Genomic DNA, 15,178 nt, shown 5'->3' on the forward strand with positions numbered 1-15,178 from the left:
ATACATTGCACCACACTCACTGACACTCATCACCCATAAACATTACACCACACTCACTGACACACTTCACCCAAACACATTGCACCACACTCACTGACACACTTCACACAAACACATTGCACCACACTCACTGACACATTGCACACAAACACATTGCACCACACTCACTGACACACTTCACCCAAACACACTGCACCACACTCACTGACACACATTACCCAAACACATTGCACCACACTCACTGACACACTTCACCCAAATACATTGCACCACACTCACTGACACACTTCACCCAAAAAGATTGCACCACACTCACTGACACACATTACCCTAACACATTGCACCACACTCACTGACACACTTCAGCCAAACACATTGCACCACACTCACTGACAAACTTCACCCAAACACATTGCACCACACTCACTGACACACTTCACCCAAACACATTGCACCACACTCACTGACACACTTCACCCAAATAATTTGCACCACAACCACTGACACACATCACCCAAACACATTGCACCACACTCACTGACACACTTCACAAAACACATTGCACCCCACTCATTGACACACTTCACCCAAACACATTGCACCACACTCACTGACACACTTCACCCAAATACATTGCACCACACTCACTGAAACACATCACCCAAACACATTGCACCACACTTACTGACACGCTTCACCCAAATACATTGCACCACACTCTCTGACACACTTCAGCCAAACACATTGCACCACACTCACTGACACACTTCACCCAAACACATTGCACCACATTCACTGATCCACTTCACCCAAATACATTGCACCACACTCACTGACACACTTCACCCAAACACATTGCACCACACTCACTGACACACTTCACCCAAACACATTGCACCACACTCACTGACCCACTTCACCCAAATACTTTGCACCACACTCACTGACACACATCACCCAAACACATTGCACCACACTCACTGACACAATTCACTCAAAAACATTGCAGCACACTCACCAACCCACTTCACCCATACATATTGCACCACACTCACTGACATACTTCACCAAAATACATTGCACCACACTCACTGACACACTTCACCCAAAAATACTGCACCACACTCACTGACACACTTCACCCAAACACATTGCATCACACTCACTGACACACTTCACCCAAACACACTGCACCACACTCACTGACACACTTCACCCAAACACATTGCACCACACTCACTGACACACTTCACCCAAATATTGCACCACACTCACTGACACACTTCACCCAAACACATTGCACCACACTCACTGACACACTTCACTGAAACACATTGCACCACACTCACTGACACACTTCACCCAAACACTTTGCACCACACTCACTGACACACTTCACCCAAATACTTTGCACCACACTCACTGATGCACTTCACCCAAAAACATTGCAGCACACTCACCAACCCACTTCACCCAAACACATTGCACCACACTCACTGACACACTTCATCCAAATACATTGCACCACAATCACTGACACACTTCACCCAAACACATTGCACCACACTCACTGACACACTTCAGCCAAACACATTGCACCACACTCACTGACACACTTCACCCAAATACATTGCACCACACTCACTGACACACTTCACCCAAACACATTGCACCATACTCACTGACACACTTCAGCCAAACACATTGCACCACACTCACTGACACACTTCATCCAAACACATTGCACCACACTCACTGACACACATCACCCAAACACATTGCACCACACTCACTGACACAATTAACCCAATAACATTGCACCACACTCACCAACCCACTTCAGCCGAACACATTGCACCAAACTCACTGACACACTTCACCCAAATACATTGCACGACTCTCACTGACAAACTTCACTCAAACACATTGCACCACACTCAGTTACTCACTTCACCCAAATACATTGCTCCACACTCACTGACACACTTCACTCAAACACATTGCTCCACACTCACTTACTCACTTCACCAAAACACATTGCACCACACTCACTGACACACTTCACCCAAACACATTGCACCACACTCACTGACAAACAATTCATCCAAACACATTGCACCACACTCACTGACACACTTCACACAAACACATTGCACCTCATTCACTGACATACTTCACCCAAACACATTGCACCACACTCACTGACACACTTCACCCAAATACATTGCACCACACTCACTGACACACATCACCCAAACACATTGCACCACACTCACTGACAGACTTCACACAAATACATTGCACCACACTCACTGACACACTTCACCCAAACACATTGCACCACACTCACTCACTCCCTTCACCCAAACACATTGCACTACACTCACTGACGCATATCACCCAAACACATTGCACCACACTCACTGACACACTTCACCCAAACACATTGCACCACACTCACTGACACACTTCAACCAAACACACTGCACCACACTCACTGACACACTTCACCCAAACACTTTGCACCACACTCACTGACACACTTCACCCAAACACATTGCACTACACTCACTGACACACTTCACACAAACACATTGCACCACACTCACTGACACACTTCACACAAATATATTGCACCACACTCACTGACACACATCACCCAAACACATTGCACCACGCTCACTGACACACTTCACACAAACACATTGCACGACACTCACTGACACACTTCACCCAAATATATTGCACCACACTCACTGACACACATCACCCAAACACATAGCACCACACTCACTGACACACTTCAACCAAATACATTGCACCACACTCACTGACACTCTTCACCCAAACACTTTGCACCTCACTCACTGACTCCCTTCACCCAAACACATTGCACCACACTCACTGACACACTTCACCCAAACATATTGCACCACACTCACTGACACACTTCACCCAAACACTCTGCACCACACTCACTGACACACTTCACCCATACCCACTGCACCACACTCACTGACACACTTCACACAAACAGATTGCACCACACTCACTGACACACTTCACCCATACACACTGCACCACACTCACTGACACACTTCACACAAACACATTGCACCACACTCACTGACACACTTCACCCATACACACTGCACCACACTCACTGACACACTTCACACAAACACATTGCACCACACTCACTGACACACTTCACCCAAACACATTGCCCCACACTCACTGACACACTTCACCCAAATATATTGCACCACACTCACTGACACACTTCAGCCAAACACATTGCACCACACTCACTGACATACTTCACCCAAATACATTGCACCACACTCACTGACACACATCACCCAAACACATTGCACCTCACTCACTGACACACTTCACCCAATAACATTGCACCACACTCACCAACCCACTTCAGCCAAACACATTGCACCACACTCACTGACTCCCTTCACCCAAACAAAATGCCCCACACTCACTGACACACTTCACCCAAACACATTGCACCACACTCACTGATAAACAATTCAACCAAACACATTGCACCACACTCACTGACACACTTCACCCAAACACATTGCACCACACTCACTGATACACTTCACCCAAACACATTGCACCACACTCACTGACACACATCATCCAAACACATTGCACCACACTCACTGACACATTTCACCCAATAACATTGCACCACACTCACCAACCCACTTCAGCCAAACACATTGCACCAAACTCACTGACACACTTCACCCAAATACATTGCACAACTCTCACTGACACACTTCACTCAAACACATTGCACCAAACTCAATGACACACTTCACCCAAACACATTGCACCTCACTCACTGAGATATATCACCCAAACACATTGCTCCACACTCACTTTCTCACTTCACCCAAGTACATTGCACCACACTCACTGACACACTTCACCCAAACACATTGCACCACACTCACTGACATACTTCACCCAAATACATTGCACCACACTCACTGACACACTTCACCCAAACACATTGCACCACACTCACTGACTCCCTTCACCCAAACACATTGCACCACACTCACTGACACACTTCACCCAAACACATTGCACCACACTCACTGACACACTTCACCCAAACACACTGCACCACACTCACTGACACACTTCACACGAACACATTGCACCACACTCACTGACACACTTCAACCAAATACATTGCACCACACTCACTGACACACTTCACCCAAACACATTGCACCACACTCACTGACATACTTCACCCGAACACATTGCACCACACTCACTGACAAACTTCACCCAAACACATTGCACCACACTCACTGACACACTTCACCCAAACACATTGCTCCACACTCACTGACACACCTCACCCAAAAACATTGCGCCACACTCACTGACACACTTCACCCAAACACATTGCACCACACTCACTGATAAACAATTCACCCAAACACATTGCACCACACTCACTGACACACTTCACCCAAACACATTGCACCACACTCACTGACACACTTCACCCAAACACATTGCACCACACTCACTGACACACTTCACCCAAATACATTGCACCACACTCACTGACACACATCATCCAAACACATTGCACCACACTCACTGACACACTTCACCCAATAACATTGCACCACACTCACCAACCCACTTCAGCCAAACACATTGCACCAAACTCACTGACACACTTCACCCAAATACATTGCACAACTCTCACTGACACACTTCACTCAAACACATTGCACCACACTCAATGACACACTTCACCCAAACACATTGCACGTCACTCACTGAGATATATCACCCAAACACATTGCTCCACACTCACTTTCTCACTTCACCCAAATACATTGCACCACACTCACTGACACACTTCACCCAAACACATTGCACCACTCTCACTGACACACTTCACCCAAACACATTGCACCACACTCACTGACACACTTCACCCAAACACATTGCACCACACTCAATGACAAACAATTCATCCAAACACATTGCACCACACTCACTGACACACTTCACACAAACACATTGCACCACATTCACTGACTCCCTTCACCCAAACACATTGCACCACACTCACTGACGCATATCACCCAAAAACATTGCACCACACTAACTGTCACACTTCACCCAAACACATTGCACCACACTCACTGACACACTTCACCCAAACACATTGCACCACACTCACTGACACGCTTCACCCAAACACATTGCACTACACTCACTGACACACTTCACCCAAATACATTGCACCACACACACTGACACACATCACCCAAACACATTACACCACACTCACTGACACTCTTCACCCAAACACATTGCACCACACTCACTGACACACTTCACCCAAACATATTGCACCACACTCACTGACAAACTTCACACAAACACATTGCACCACACTCACTGACACACTTCACCCAAATATATTGCACCACACTCACTGACACACATCACCCAAACACATAGCACCACACTCACTGACACACTTCACCCAAATACATTGCACCACACTCACTGACACTCTTCACCCAAACACCTTGCACCTCACTCACTGACTCCCTTCACCCAAACACATTGCACCACACTCACTGAGACACTTCACCCAAACACATTGCACCACACTCACTGACACACTTCACCCAAACACATTGCACCACACTCACTGACACACATCACCCAAACACATTGCACCACACTCACTGACACACTTCACCCAATAACATTGCACCACACTCACCAACCCACTTCAGCCAAACACATTGCACCAAACTCACGGACACACTTCACCCAAATACATTGCACAACTCTAACTGACACACTTCACTCAAACACATTGCACCACACTCACTGAGATATATCACCCAAACACATTGCTCCACACTCACTTTCTCACTTCACCCAAATACATTGCACCACACTCACTGACACACTTCACCCAAAAACGTTGCTCCACACTCACTGACACACTTCGCCCAAACACATTGCTCCACAATCACTGACACACATCACCCCAAATCATTGCTCCAAACTCACTGACACAGTTCATCCAAACACATTGCACCACACTCACTGACACACTTCACCCAAACACATTGCACCACATTCACTGACACACTTCACCCAAACACATTGCACCACACTCACTGACACACTTCACCCAAACACATTGCACCACACTCACTGACACACATCAGCCAAACACATTGCACCACACTCACTGACACACATCACCCAAACACATTGCACCACACTCAATGACACACTTCACCCAAATACATTGCACCACACTCACTGACACTCTTCACTCAAACACATTGCACCTCACTCACTGACTCCCTTCACCCAAACACATTGCACCACACTCACTGACACACTTCACCCAAACACATTGCACCACACTCACTGACACACTTCACCCAAACACATTGCACCACACTCACTGACATACTTCACCCAAACACATTGCACCACACTCACTGACACACTTCACCCAAACACATTGCACCACACTCACTAACACACTTCACCCAAACACATTGCACCACACTCACAGACAAACAATTCACCCAAACACATTGCACCACCCTTACTGACGCACTTCACCCAAACACATTGCCCCACACTCACTGACACACATTACCCAAACACATTGCACCACACTCACTGACACACTTCACCCAAACACATTGCACCACACTCACTGACACACTTCACCCAAACACATTGCACCACACTCACTGACACACATCACCCAAGCACATTGCACCACACTCACTGACACACTTCACCCAAATACATTGCACCACACTCACCAACCCAGTTCACCCAAACATATTGCACCACACTCACTGAAACACTTCACCCAAATACATTGCACCACACTCACTGACACACTTCACCCAAAAACATTGCACCACACTCACTGACTCACTTCACCCAAACACATTGCACCACAATCACTGACACACTTCACCCAAACACATTGCATCACACTCACTGACACACTTCACCCAAACACACTGCACCACACTCACTGACACACTTCACCCAAACACATTGCACCACACTCACTGACACACTTCACCCAAATATTGCACCACACTCACTGACACACTTCACCCAAACACATTGCACCACACTCACTGACACACTTCACTGAAACACATTGCACCACACTCACTGACACACTTCACCCAAACACTTTGCACCACACTCACTGACACACTTCACCCAAATACTTTGCACCACACTCACTGATGCACTTCACCCAAAAACATTGCAGCACACTCACCAACCCACTTCACCCAAACACATTGCACCACACTCACTGACACACTTCATCCAAATACATTGCACCACAATCACTGACACACTTCACCCAAACACATTGCACCACACTCACTGACACACTTCAGCCAAACACATTGCACCACACTCACTGACACACTTCACCCAAATACATTGCACCACACTCACTGACACACTTCACCCAAACACATTGCACCATACTCACTGACACACTTCAGCCAAACACATTGCACCACACTCACTGACACACTTCATCCAAACACATTGCACCACACTCACTGACACACATCACTCAAACACATTGCACCACACTCACTGACACAATTAACCCAATAACATTGCACCACACTCACCAACCCACTTCAGCCGAACACATTGCACCAAACTCACTGACACACTTCACCCAAATACATTGCACGACTCTCACTGACAAACTTCACTCAAACACATTGCACCACACTCAGTTACTCACTTCACCCAAATACATTGCTCCACACTCACTGACACACTTCACTCAAACACATTGCTCCACACTCACTTACTCACTTCACCAAAACACATTGCACCACACTCACTGACACACTTCACCCAAACACATTGCACCACACTCACTGACAAACAATTCATCCAAACACATTGCACCACACTCACTGACACACTTCACACAAACACATTGCACCTCATTCACTGACATACTTCACCCAAACACATTGCACCACACTCACTGACACACTTCACCCAAATACATTGCACCACACTCACTGACACACATCACCCAAACACATTGCACCACACTCACTGACACACTTCACCCAAATACATTGCACCACACTCACTGACACACTTCACCCAAACACATTGCACCACACTCACTCACTCCCTTCACCCAAACACATTGCACTACACTCACTGACGCATATCACCCAAACACATTGCACCACACTCACTGACACACTTCACCCAAACACATTGCACCACACTCACTGACACACTTCAACCAAACACACTGCACCACACTCACTGACACACTTCACCCAAACACTTTGCACCACACTCACTGACACACTTCACCCAAACACATTGCACTACACTCACTGACACACTTCACCCAAACATATTGCACCACACTCACTGACAAACTTCACACAAACACATTGCACCACACTCACTGACACGCTTCACCCAAACACATTGCACTACACTCACTGACACACTTCACCCAAATACATTGCACCACACACACTGACACACATCACCCAAACACATTACACCACACTCACTGACACTCTTCACCCAAACACATTGCACCACACTCACTGACACACTTCACCCAAACATATTGCACCACACTCACTGACAAACTTCACACAAACACATTGCACCACACTCACTGACACACTTCACCCAAATATATTGCACCACACTCACTGACACACATCACCCAAACACATAGCACCACACTCACTGACACACTTCACCCAAATACATTGCACCACACTCACTGACACTCTTCACCCAAACACCTTGCACCTCACTCACTGACTCCCTTCACCCAAACACATTGCACCACACTCACTGAGACACTTCACCCAAACACATTGCACCACACTCACTGACACACTTCACCCAAACACATTGCACCACACTCACTGACACACATCACCCAAACACATTGCACCACACTCACTGACACACTTCACCCAATAACATTGCACCACACTCACCAACCCACTTCAGCCAAACACATTGCACCAAACTCACGGACACACTTCACCCAAATACATTGCACAACTCTAACTGACACACTTCACTCAAACACATTGCACCACACTCACTGAGATATATCACCCAAACACATTGCTCCACACTCACTTTCTCACTTCACCCAAATACATTGCACCACACTCACTGACACACTTCACCCAAAAACGTTGCTCCACACTCACTGACACACTTCGCCCAAACACATTGCTCCACAATCACTGACACACATCACCCCAAATCATTGCTCCAAACTCACTGACACAGTTCATCCAAACACATTGCACCACACTCACTGACACACTTCACCCAAACACATTGCACCACACTCACTGACACACTTCACCCAAACACATTGCACCACACTCACTGACACACTTCACCCAAACACATTGCACCACACTCACTGACACACATCAGCCAAACACATTGCACCACACTCACTGACACACATCACCCAAACACATTGCACCACACTCAATGACACACTTCACCCAAATACATTGCACCACACTCACTGACACTCTTCACTCAAACACATTGCACCTCACTCACTGACTCCCTTCACCCAAACACATTGCACCACACTCACTGACACACTTCACCCAAACACATTGCACCACACTCACTGACACACTTCACCCAAACACATTGCACCACACTCACTGACATACTTCACCCAAACACATTGCACCACACTCACTGACACACTTCACCCAAACACATTGCACCACACTCACTAACACACTTCACCCAAACACATTGCACCACACTCACAGACAAACAATTCACCCAAACACATTGCACCACCCTTACTGACGCACTTCACCCAAACACATTGCCCCACACTCACTGACACACATTACCCAAACACATTGCACCACACTCACTGACACACTTCACCCAAACACATTGCACCACACTCACTGACACACTTCACCCAAACACATTGCACCACACTCACTGACACACATCACCCAAGCACATTGCACCACACTCACTGACACACTTCACCCAAATACATTGCACCACACTCACCAACCCAGTTCACCCAAACATATTGCACCACACTCACTGAAACACTTCACCCAAATACATTGCACCACACTCACTGACACACTTCACCCAAAAACATTGCACCACACTCACTGACTCACTTCACCCAAACACATTGCACCACAATCACTGACACACTTCACCCAAACACATTGCATCACACTCACTGACACACTTCACCCAAACACACTGCACCACACTCACTGACACACTTCACCCAAACACATTGCACCACACTCACTGACACACTTCACCCAAATATTGCACCACACTCACTGACACACTTCACCCAAACACATTGCACCACACTCACTGACACACTTCACTGAAACACATTGCACCACACTCACTGACACACTTCACCCAAACACTTTGCACCACACTCACTGACACACTTCACCCAAATACTTTGCACCACACTCACTGATGCACTTCACCCAAAAACATTGCAGCACACTCACCAACCCACTTCACCCAAACACATTGCACCACACTCACTGACACACTTCATCCAAATACATTGCACCACAATCACTGACACACTTCACCCAAACACATTGCACCACACTCACTGACACACTTCAGCCAAACACATTGCACCACACTCACTGACACACTTCACCCAAATACATTGCACCACACTCACTGACACACTTCACCCAAACACATTGCACCATACTCACTGACACACTTCAGCCAAACACATTGCACCACACTCACTGACACACTTCATCCAAACACATTGCACCACACTCACTGACACACATCACTCAAACACATTGCACCACACTCACTGACACAATTAACCCAATAACATTGCACCACACTCACCAACCCACTTCAGCCGAACACATTGCACCAAACTCACTGACACACTTCACCCAAATACATTGCACGACTCTCACTGACAAACTTCACTCAAACACATTGCACCACACTCAGTTACTCACTTCACCCAAATACATTGCTCCACACTCACTGACACACTTCACTCAAACACATTGCTCCACACTCACTTACTCACTTCACCAAAACACATTGCACCACACTCACTGACACACTTCACCCAAACACATTGCACCACACTCACTGACAAACAATTCATCCAAACACATTGCACCACACTCACTGACACACTTCACACAAACACATTGCACCTCATTCACTGACATACTTCACCCAAACACATTGCACCACACTCACTGACACACTTCACCCAAATACATTGCACCACACTCACTGACACACATCACCCAAACACATTGCACCACACTCACTGACACACTTCACCCAAATACATTGCACCACACTCACTGACACACTTCACCCAAACACATTGCACCACACTCACTCACTCCCTTCACCCAAACACATTGCACTACACTCACTGACGCATATCACCCAAACACATTGCACCACACTCACTGACACACTTCACCCAAACACATTGCACCACACTCACTGACACACTTCAACCAAACACACTGCACCACACTCACTGACACACTTCACCCAAACACTTTGCACCACACTCACTGACACACTTCACCCAAACACATTGCACTACACTCACTGACACACTTCACACAAACACATTGCACCACACTCACTGACACACTTCACACAAATATATTGCACCACACTCACTGACACACATCACCCAAACACATAGCACCACGCTCACTGACACACTTCACACAAACACATTGCACCACACTCACTGACACACTTCACCCAAATATATTGCACCACACTCACTGACACACATCACCCAAACACATAGCACCACACTCACTGACACACTTCAACCAAATACATTGCACCACACTCACTGACACTCTTCACCCAAACACTTTGCACCTCACTCACTGACTCCCTTCACCCAAACACATTGCACCACACTCACTGACACACTTCACCCAAACATATTGCACCACACTCACTGACACACTTCACCCAAACACTCTGCACCACACTCACTGACACACTTCACCCATACCCACTGCACCACACTCACTGACACACTTCACACAAACAGATTGCACCACACTCACTGACACACTTCACCCATACACACTGCACCACACTCACTGACACACTTCACACAAACACATTGCACCACACTCACTGACACACTTCACCCATACACACTGCACCACACTCACTGACACACTTCACACAAACACATTGCACCACACTCACTGACACACTTCACCCAAACACATTGCCCCACACTCACTGACACACTTCACCCAAATATATTGCACCACACTCACTGACACACTTCAGCCAAACACATTGCACCACACTCACTGACATACTTCACCCAAATACATTGCACCACACTCACTGACACACATCACCCAAACACATTGCACCTCACTCACTGACACACTTCACCCAATAACATTGCACCACACTCACCAACCCACTTCAGCCAAACACATTGCACCACACTCACTGACTCCCTTCACCCAAACAAAATGCCCCACACTCACTGACACACTTCACCCAAACACATTGCACCACACTCACTGATAAACAATTCAACCAAACACATTGCACCACACTCACTGACACACTTCACCCAAACACATTGCACCACACTCACTGATACACTTCACCCAAACACATTGCACCACACTCACTGACACACATCATCCAAACACATTGCACCACACTCACTGACACACTTCACCCAATAACATTGCACCACACTCACCAACCCACTTCAGCCAAACACATTGCACCAAACTCACTGACACACTTCACCCAAATACATTGCACAACTCTCACTGACACACTTCACTCAAACACATTGCACCAAACTCAATGACACACTTCACCCAAACACATTGCACCTCACTCACTGAGATATATCACCCAAACACATTGCTCCACACTCACTTTCTCACTTCACCCAAGTACATTGCACCACACTCACTGACACACTTCACCCAAACACATTGCACCACACTCACTGACATACTTCACCCAAATACATTGCACCACACTCACTGACACACTTCACCCAAACACATTGCACCACACTCACTGACTCCCTTCACCCAAACACATTGCACCACACTCACTGACACACTTCACCCAAACACATTGCACCACACTCACTGACACACTTCACCCAAACACACTGCACCACACTCACTGACACACTTCACACGAACACATTGCACCACACTCACTGACACACTTCAACCAAATACATTGCACCACACTCACTGACACACTTCACCCAAACACATTGCACCACACTCACTGACATACTTCACCCGAACACATTGCACCACACTCATTGACAAACTTCACCCAAACACATTGCACCACACTCACTGACACACTTCACCCAAACACATTGCTCCACACTCACTGACACACCTCACCCAAAAACATTGCGCCACACTCACTGACACACTTCACCCAAACACATTGCACCACACTCACTGATAAACAATTCACCCAAACACATTGCACCACACTCACTGACACACTTCACCCAAACACATTGCACCACACTCACTGACACACTTCACCCAAACACATTGCACCACACTCACTGACACACTTCACCCAAATACATTGCACCACACTCACTGACACACATCATCCAAACACATTGCACCACACTCACTGACACACTTCACCCAATAACATTGCACCACACTCACCAACCCACTTCAGCCAAACACATTGCACCAAACTCACTGACACACTTCACCCAAATACATTGCACAACTCTCACTGACACACTTCACTCAAACACATTGCACCACACTCAATGACACACTTCACCCAAACACATTGCACGTCACTCACTGAGATATATCACCCAAACACATTGCTCCACACTCACTTTCTCACTTCACCCAAATACATTGCACCACACTCACTGACACACTTCACCCAAACACATTGCACCACTCTCACTGACACACTTCACCCAAACACATTGCACCACACTCACTGACACACTTCACCCAAACACATTGCACCACACTCAATGACAAACAATTCATCCAAACACATTGCACCACACTCACTGACACACTTCACACAAACACATTGCACCACATTCACTGACTCCCTTCACCCAAACACATTGCACCACACTCACTGACGCATATCACCCAAAAACATTGCACCACACTAACTGTCACACTTCACCCAAACACATTGCACCACACTCACTGACACACTTCACCCAAACACATTGCACCACACTCACTGACACGCTTCACCCAAACACATTGCACTACACTCACTGACACACTTCACCCAAATACATTGCACCACACACACTGACACACATCACCCAAACACATTACACCACACTCACTGACACTCTTCACCCAAACACATTGCACCACACTCACTGACACACTTCACCCAAACATATTGCACCACACTCACTGACAAACTTCACACAAACACATTGCACCACACTCACTGACACACTTCACCCAAATATATTGCACCACACTCACTGACACACATCACCCAAACACATAGCACCACACTCACTGACACACTTCACCCAAATACATTGCACCACACTCACTGACACTCTTCACCCAAACACCTTGCACCTCACTCACTGACTCCCTTCACCCAAACACATTGCACCACACTCACTGAGACACTTCACCCAAACACATTGCACCACACTCACTGACACACTTCACCCAAACACATTGCACCACACTCACTGACACACATCACCCAAACACATTGCACCACACTCACTGACACACTTCACCCAATAACATTGCACCACACTCACCAACCCACTTCAGCCAAACACATTGCACCAAACTCACGGACACACTTCACCCAAATACATTGCACAACTCTAACTGACACACTTCACTCAAACACATTGCACCACACTCACTGAGATATATCACCCAAACACATTGCTCCACACTCACTTTCTCACTTCACCCAAATACATTGCACCACACTCACTGACACACTT

Source organism: Somniosus microcephalus, unplaced genomic scaffold, assembly GCF_052327205.1.
Source record: "Somniosus microcephalus isolate GS21.2 unplaced genomic scaffold, FLI_Smic_1.0 scaffold325, whole genome shotgun sequence".
Classification (NCBI taxonomy): domain Eukaryota; kingdom Metazoa; phylum Chordata; class Chondrichthyes; order Squaliformes; family Somniosidae; genus Somniosus; species Somniosus microcephalus.